Source organism: Meleagris gallopavo, chromosome 15, assembly GCF_905368555.1.
Source record: "Meleagris gallopavo chromosome 15, MGAL_WU_HG_1.1, whole genome shotgun sequence".
Lineage (NCBI taxonomy): Eukaryota > Metazoa > Chordata > Aves > Galliformes > Phasianidae > Meleagris > Meleagris gallopavo.
Window position 1 is genome coordinate 1911952 of NC_139418.1, and position 7888 is coordinate 1919839.

At 39.9% G+C, this 7888-nt stretch overlaps 1 long non-coding RNA gene across 28 annotated transcripts in view; it reads right to left on the minus strand.

Annotated features, from left to right (window-relative positions):
• LOC104913234 (uncharacterized) overlaps window positions 1-7888 on the minus strand; it is a 57032-nt gene that overhangs the window by 45788 nt on the left and 3356 nt on the right. For all 28 annotated transcript variants that reach the window (XR_014886669.1, XR_014886682.1, XR_014886685.1 and 25 more), the window contains one exon: window positions 6252-6398. This is a non-coding gene — a long non-coding RNA (uncharacterized LOC104913234). The remainder of the gene's footprint in view (window positions 1-6251; window positions 6399-7888) is intronic.

The window sequence follows — 7888 nt, forward strand, 5'->3', positions numbered from 1 at the left end:
GAATAGCTAAGGCACCAAAAGATTTAATTTCCAGAAAGAGAAAAACACCAGAATAATCTGAATTATTTCTAAGCACACAGAAACTAATAAGGAGATGAGGGCTTGTCAACATGAACTCCTCATGAAGAAATCAGGCTGACTCAGTCTCGTTTCCCTCTCTGGTAGATAAGACTTTGCAGATAGGGAAGAAGCAGCAGATGCCACATACCTCAGTGTTACTGAGGCATGTAACTTTTCCCACATGACATTCACGAGTGCATGAATGCCCAAGTTGAAGACACAACACAAACCTGGTTGGAATCCACACTCTGAGATCAGTTTCTAATGATTCACTGTGAAATTTAAAGGAGAAATTGAACGGTTATTCAGCTTTCATCGGTTCCATTCAATATTTTATTGATAGCTGGGCTGAAGAAATGGACTGTTTATTAAACCTGCCAAGATTAAATCTGTGAAGAGTGACTACAAATACACAGGAGATTGAAGTATTAAAAACTTTTGACAACTCGGACAAGCTGTCTATAAAAATAGGAATCATCTCAATTGTAATAAGCACAGCATTTTAACTTAGGCAGGAGCAAAATACACAAATACAGCACATGCATCAGCTGGACAGAAAGCAGCCTGCAAAAAACAAACAAACAAACAAAAAAAACTGAAGGTTGTGATAGCTCAAAAGCTGAACAGGGGTTGTTCTCTTGAGCAAAGAGAAAGCACTGCATGGATACATTAACAGAAGAATTACCTACAAGACATCTTGCAGGTCCTCTTACTGTATTCAATATTAGTAATGCCTCAGTGCACAGGCATGTCCAGTTTTGGATAATGCTCCTCAGGAAGGGCTGACAGGGCAAGCAGCAAGCATAACAATGGCTAGAGGTCTGGAAAACATGACCTGAATCCGAAGGCTGAGAATAGGAAGTGCTCAGAAGAGAGAAGACTGAGGAAAGAGGCAATAACAGTCCTGACAGGATCAGGACAGTCAGGACAGGTGCAGAACAGTCCTGTCGCTCACAAAAGTCTGCCACAAAATGGAAGAGAAATATCATTTCTCTTATGCCACAAATGCCATAAGTGGGTCTGATCCTGTTGTGAAAGGAGATGGACTAAGTAATAATCTGTTGAGATTTCCTTCCACAATGATTCTGTGCTTAGCTGATGCTGATCAGTTTGTCTGTAGTCAATTTGTCCTGATGTACCCGAGTGACTTCACACAGTAATTGCTCATACACATTTACATCATTTCTGCATTAACATCATCATTAAGGTTACAGTGTTATACCTTCAACTTACCATCTTACGACTATCTGTCTTACAAATACCTTATCAAAATGCTATTTGCCAAACCAACTTGACTTGCAACTCATTAATCAGAAGCCACTTTAATAATTAGTGCTCAAATATTAATTCACAAAATCTTTGTATTTTAATTTTCCTTTCTAACCAGCACAACGGATAAAAGGACTTATAAGCATTTGGCACCACTGCTTTCAGTCTCACAGAGCCTAAATTAGAGCTGCTGCTGACGAAGGCTCCCATTCCACTCACATCTATAGCTATGACACTTTTAGAAAAAGAAAAAAAAGCATAAATCTTGGGCCTCTCAGATTCAAACTCACAGAAGACACCAGACCACTGCTGCTGCCATTAGTATCTGGTCTATTCCCTACTACAAAAACAGAACCAGCAACACCTACACCCATTCTGACATCAAGAGATAAGCATCTGAATTTTTTCTCAGATTATCCGTTTTAGTGATTACACATCCCAGATGAAGAATGTATTCCTAATGCCTGCCACTGCAATTCAACCTGTTATCTTCAGTGTGCACAGAATAAGTTAACTGAATGACACCACTGCTTCTTAGTAGCAGTTACTTGCTTCAGGTGCCAAGGGAAATCAGTGCTGCCCTATCAAACAGTTATAATCAATTAGTAATATTGATCAGAACCAACTCCCCACATGACTTGGCAAATTAAATGGTTGCACTGCAATATTGCTGGAAGGAAAACGATGACCCTCATAAAGCTGTGCAGGTTCTGAGAGATATGAAAATAAAGCTCAAGTTCATTGGCATATGATCAATTAAATCAGTGTTATACAAAACCAGAAATAATGCAAGCCACAGTCCTTGTTAGCTCTGTACATCCTTGCACCATTGTTAAACTGAGTTGATATGTCAGAGAGAAAATCCAAAAGATTTCAGATTTATCATGTTAATTCTTTACATCACCTTCTCAAGAATTCACACTGCTGTCATTTTCTCTTCCGTTCTGATTACCTTCTTTGCAACATATTGGTTTTCTTATTTTTACTGAATAATTCCTCATCTATTATATCTATAATTATTCTAATAATTAAGCATGCCTTTTCATCAGCTAGCAGCTAATTACTTCTGCTCCTACCCAGCTTGCTCAGAAAACAGTCAATTCATCTGTATCCCTTTCACTCTCACTGTTGCTAAGCAGTCAATGCCAGTCAGCAGTGGCACAGTAACTGGCGTTGTATGGCTCACTCTGGCTTTAAGTATATTTTGCAGCATCTGACTGGTGGTGCCTTTCAACCTCTGAACAAATGCTTTTCACCAGTAAGCAAGCTTTAGTCGCATGCTGAAGTGCAGCACCTGTTGGTAAAGACTGCTTATCCCCACCTCTTCCAGAGAAGCTTTGGAGCTGTTAGTAAGCAGCCACTACTTGCTGCAAGGTGCAGTTTGCAATTGGAGAGATCCGAAAGGAATCAGCTAGAAAGCCAGCCTCTACTACCTGCAGTTTTCCTTCCTTGGTTGTCAAGCCTTACCCATGATTTGTTACGTGCAAAAGGAAGTTATGAGGTAGTCAAAGCTCTCACTTTTCTGGCATTTATCACACACTGTCCTTCCAGACCTCTTGATACACCATCCCATGTCAGGTAACCTGAGAAGCGGACACTGTCAGCGTGACTCTGTTGTATCTCACCCTGGTTCCCACAGCCTAGTGCAAACAGTCTCTGCTCCAAAACACTCAACTTCATATCAAACTTCAGTGACGTGGTGACAAATCAGCCCAGACTGCTTTCTCTCCAGGTACCTGTTATTTTGTTGTAGGTGGGAGAGAGAAGCTGTTGCTTGAGAGCAGGGATTCCCACAGGCTCCAGCCCCAGCAGCCTGTTCACAGTTAATGGTGAAATGTCAGTGGCTGATCTTTCCAGCTTTCCTAGACATTGAGCTAAGTCAAAATCCTTAAGCTTTTCATGTAGATTGTGATTACAGACTCTGAAATAAAATAAAATAAAATAAAATAAATGCTGGCAATTGCAACAGTTGTGCTTGATTCTAGAGAAGGGGAATTCAAAATAGAAAAAAATTTGTAAAAATAAATAAAATTTTTAAAAACGGAAGGAAAAAAAACACTCAGAGTGGCAGCCAGAAAGGCAAAATGTTTTTAGATGGCAGGTAGACTATTTTAGGATTCCATATTGGAGGCTCAAAGCAAATGCATATAACCTGTCAAAAAAGACTTGAGAGAAAAACAAAAAGCTAGCATCATAAAACAGCAGGATCAGGGAGGCTGTTGGAAGTTAAAAGGTATCCTGCAAAAAGCTGAAGTTGTGTCTGAAAAAGGAAAACTAAAAAGAACATAAATTCTGGCAGACTAAATGTAAAAGCACAATAATGTAGACTGAAGAAAGAGTTTAGAAGCAGTTTGCTGAAGAAATAAAAAAATTGTAATAAATCCTTCTTGAACACATCAAGAGCAAGACACTTACAAGAGCCAGTGGGCTACGTACGTATGAAAGAAATACTCAGAGAGGATAATGCCATAGCAAAAAATCCAAAACGTTTTTTAAATCACTATTTACCTGGAGAATCTGAAGAAACTCTGAAACCACCATCTCGTTTGGAAGAGATAGAAGGCCTGCCCTAATTTAAAACATTGCTAGGAGTAGATTACAAAGTAGACAGAATGCGTAACGATCTATCACTGGGAGTAGGTGATATTCATACAAGGTTTTTATAGAATGTTAAACATGAATCATCTGAGCTAATACTTATAGTAGGTAACCTTTTGCTGAAAATCACTGCTATTATCAAAGGGCTGAAAGGTAACTAACAAGAAATCAGATTTTAAAAATAAATCCAGCAGCAACTCAAGAAACCACAGAACAGTAAGTCCAATGTCCATACCGGTCACGTTGGTGGAAGCTCCAGTAAAGATGAGAATAAGTGAATACATGAATAAATGCAACATCCATGAGGAAAAGTAAACAGTGATTTTGCAAAAGGAATCTGAGCCTACTAAATCTGCTGGAATTCTTTGAAGGCATCAAAAGCACACGAGCAACAGAGATGCAGCTGAGAAATTTTCCCTGTATTTCCAATTCACCCCAAGCTTCCATAAGCCTCAGACATTTAAGGTGATCCCTCCTCAAAACTAATCAGCTGTGGTCTACGAGCAAAGACCTCACAGAGATAAATAACTCATTAAATATAAGAATTGAAGATTAGACTCAAGGATGAGTTTTCTCAGAGGAGAAAGACCATCAGTGGAGTCCCATGAGGATACGTAATAAGGCCCATAGTGTTTAGTGCATTCAAAAATGATCTGGAAAGAAGGTGGAATAGCAAAATGAAGATTTCTGATTAAAATGGAATTCATTAGGAAAATAATTACTGCAAAAATGTAAAGACATGATGACACCAAGCAGACTCACAATAAAATGGAAGAGACATTTCAGTGCTGACAACTACAATCTGGCTATCCAAGAAAAGCAACACTAACTTTCCAAACAGAGCAATGCACTCTGAACCAGTTTGCACAATTTAGGAATCACATCTTGGAAGTATAAAGCTAGTTCTATGAATACATCACCTTATTGCTCAATAGCAGTCAAAAAAAGAAAGAAAATCATAAGTTCAGAATTCTTAGGGGAAAAAAAAGTATGACTATGTCACTGTGTGAATTCATGCTGCACCTGCTTCTCAAATATCAAGGCAGTTCTGGTATCCTCACCTCAAGTAAAATAAAAAAGAAGGAACAAAAAAATCTCTAAAAGGAGAATGAAATGATACATGGCAGAATGACAAACATGATAAGGAGTACAAAAACGCTTCCAAGTGAAAAACAAAGTTAGCATGCAGAGGTTGAATAGGAAGCGATGAGTTGCCATTTGTCTTTCCCAATTGTACTGAGCAGGCCAGGTGCCAGCAAGGGGAAATGGACATTGCACGAGCACTCTGTCACCTGCCTTTTTGTTCAGCTACTGCAGCCTTCATATTCTGTCACAGGAATTTCAAGGCATGTGTAAGAATTACGACAGCTAGGTTTCAGGCACAGATTTCAGACAATCCCAGCATGGTTTCAGGAAAAAACATATGGGGAGTAAAGGAGGAACAAAAGACTGCTGTACTTGCAGTACTTTCTGTGCCTGTTACTTCTAAATCATCACTCATTAGAGGTCTCTGCTTCCTTTCCCATCTGCCCTTCCCACACTACAACTTTTAATTCTAAAGCAAAAAAAAAAACAGAAAAAAACAAAAAAAAATCCACCACAAAACCATCACCACAGAACACTTAGGCAGCATTTACTAACATTTAACTGACTACGGCAACCTAGCCAGGTTGCCTCCATAGCATTTTAACACAGCTCCTTTCACCTTTTTATGCTCCTCTCATTTTTCAAACTCATTTGAGCATTGTGGGTTTGGGTTATTAGCTTGGCTCCTTCAAGGACAGCACTTCTTTCCAGTCAGGTGTGCAGTGGATTGTACCAATTGGTCCCCTACCTGCTGACAGCCTTAAACTACTGGTGAGCTATTAATAATACGAAAGCAATCATTTTAATTGCAACCTGGTGTCTAGAATTTAGGATCTGCACAAAGAGTTCCTTCTATCTAAAATATTATTGTCCCGTTGTGCATTTTGGAGTTTAGCTCTCATTAAAAGTAATAGAGGGAAATAGTCTGTAGCAAACTGAATGTGTTTGTTTTCACAGTTCACCTCCTGCTCCTCTACATGAAAACATACTCTCACTCAGTGACAAGACCACAGCTGTTGCCATCTTTTAGTTACCTGCTGAGTGCAATATTTAGCTTGAGGGACACTGAAGTTTTCTGTTTGTTAGTTATCAGGTCAATAACTCTCACCTTATCACTTCACTTTCCATTCTGTTGATAAAACCTGTCAGCCTTCCTTGAGTGGTTCCTGGCCCTCAGAAGAAATCACATTAAATTGGCACAACCAAGTAAATCTGTAAGGGATGTGCTCCTGACTTACCAAAGGGAAGGGGGGAGGGTTAGAATTTTCCTCCCCACTCCTCGCACACCTCCCATGTCCCCGTACTCAGAGCTCTGTGGAAATCCTCCCTACAGATTCAGCAGTTCCAATCAGCTCAGGTCTTTCAATATGGCCCAGAGGAGATGTCTGTGGAGCCAAAATTGATATGGTTAAGTGCAAGAGACAATAATCATTTCTTCAAGTATAAGCTAAAAATACCCAGAAGAAAGTGGAATTTATAATGGAGATTTTAAAGATCTGTGACATACCAGAGCCTACACAAGGGTTTTAATGAGAGGGAAGGCAATTTAATTGGTCAGCGAGGGCAGCTGCTTTCCTGGGTGAGGGGTCTAGAAGGGCTCACATTCCCATTTAATGCCACGAGCATCACCGCTGTGCTTAACATGGCTGCGACAAGCCCGTGGTACAGGAGCACATCATCAGATTCGGGAGAACCTTGATAATCAACGTCTCCGTGCTGTCAGATCACAGAGCTGAGCTACAAGGAGGAAGCAATAAAAAGAGGAGGCAAAAGCTGACAACGAAACATTTCCAGAGGTAATTGCACGACCGACCATCTTTGGTTGTCGACGTTTGTTTAATTATTGTGATACAGCTCAGCGTGGGGCACGAAGTAAAAACAGCCCATTAAATTTTAAGGTCTGTTAATGCGGTGTTAACAGGGAGCTGCCGAGTACAAGGGTTAAAATCCGCAGGTCTCCCATGTGAAAACACTTTGGGAGTGTATGTCACCGTTCAAAGGAAACCCAGAAATAACTTCCACGGACCATTCAATTATAGGCAATCACCACACAGCACTCCTTCTACTTGTGGCATTGCTCATCAATCAGGTTTTCTGTCATTATGTCTCTTCTCATAGCAGTCACCAAAAGGCTCTGAGCTCCCTCCGAATTCATGTGACATTTACTGTCAGGGGCTGTCAACACCAAGAGATTCTCCCAGGGCCTCGGAGTTCATCACAAAGCAACAAGATATATCCCCCAACCACATTCCCAGCATCAGCTCTGGATTACAGTGACTGACTGAGGGGCATTGCAGCAGGCAGGGAAGAGCGAGCAGCAGTGCAAGCTCCAGCTTATGCCCAAATACCTTCCTTTCCTTATTTTCATATTAGAAAAACACAACCACATTAAGAGAAACACAGCTCAGGTTTTAAGTCTGTAATTAATTATGATCTCCTCAAAAACATCCCTTATAAACCTTTTAGGAGAAAGATGAGATTGTTTACTTGGAAACGTAGGCTTCCCGTTTTTAGCATTGATCCTGCATTCATTGTCTCTTTAACAATAAAGTGACCTCGTGGAATAAATTTATAAACCTTAATAAATTGCAGTTGGCAGTATTGACAGAGTGTGCATATGTACATTTGTTTTTGTGTGAACGTATTATAAGAAATCTAATAAAGTAAAACAAACACATTTTCTTTGTCTGTGAGCTGTGAAACTAGATCATCTGTAATTACAGTGTTTCAAGTAGACTTGGTCAGAGTCGCCTGATATTTTTACCATGAATTTCTAACTGGAGAAAAAAAATGTGCAAAGCTCGCATCTTCCACTGGGTTACTTTGCTCAAGATGCAGAAAAAGGAAACACAGACAAAATAATTAGCCAACTCAC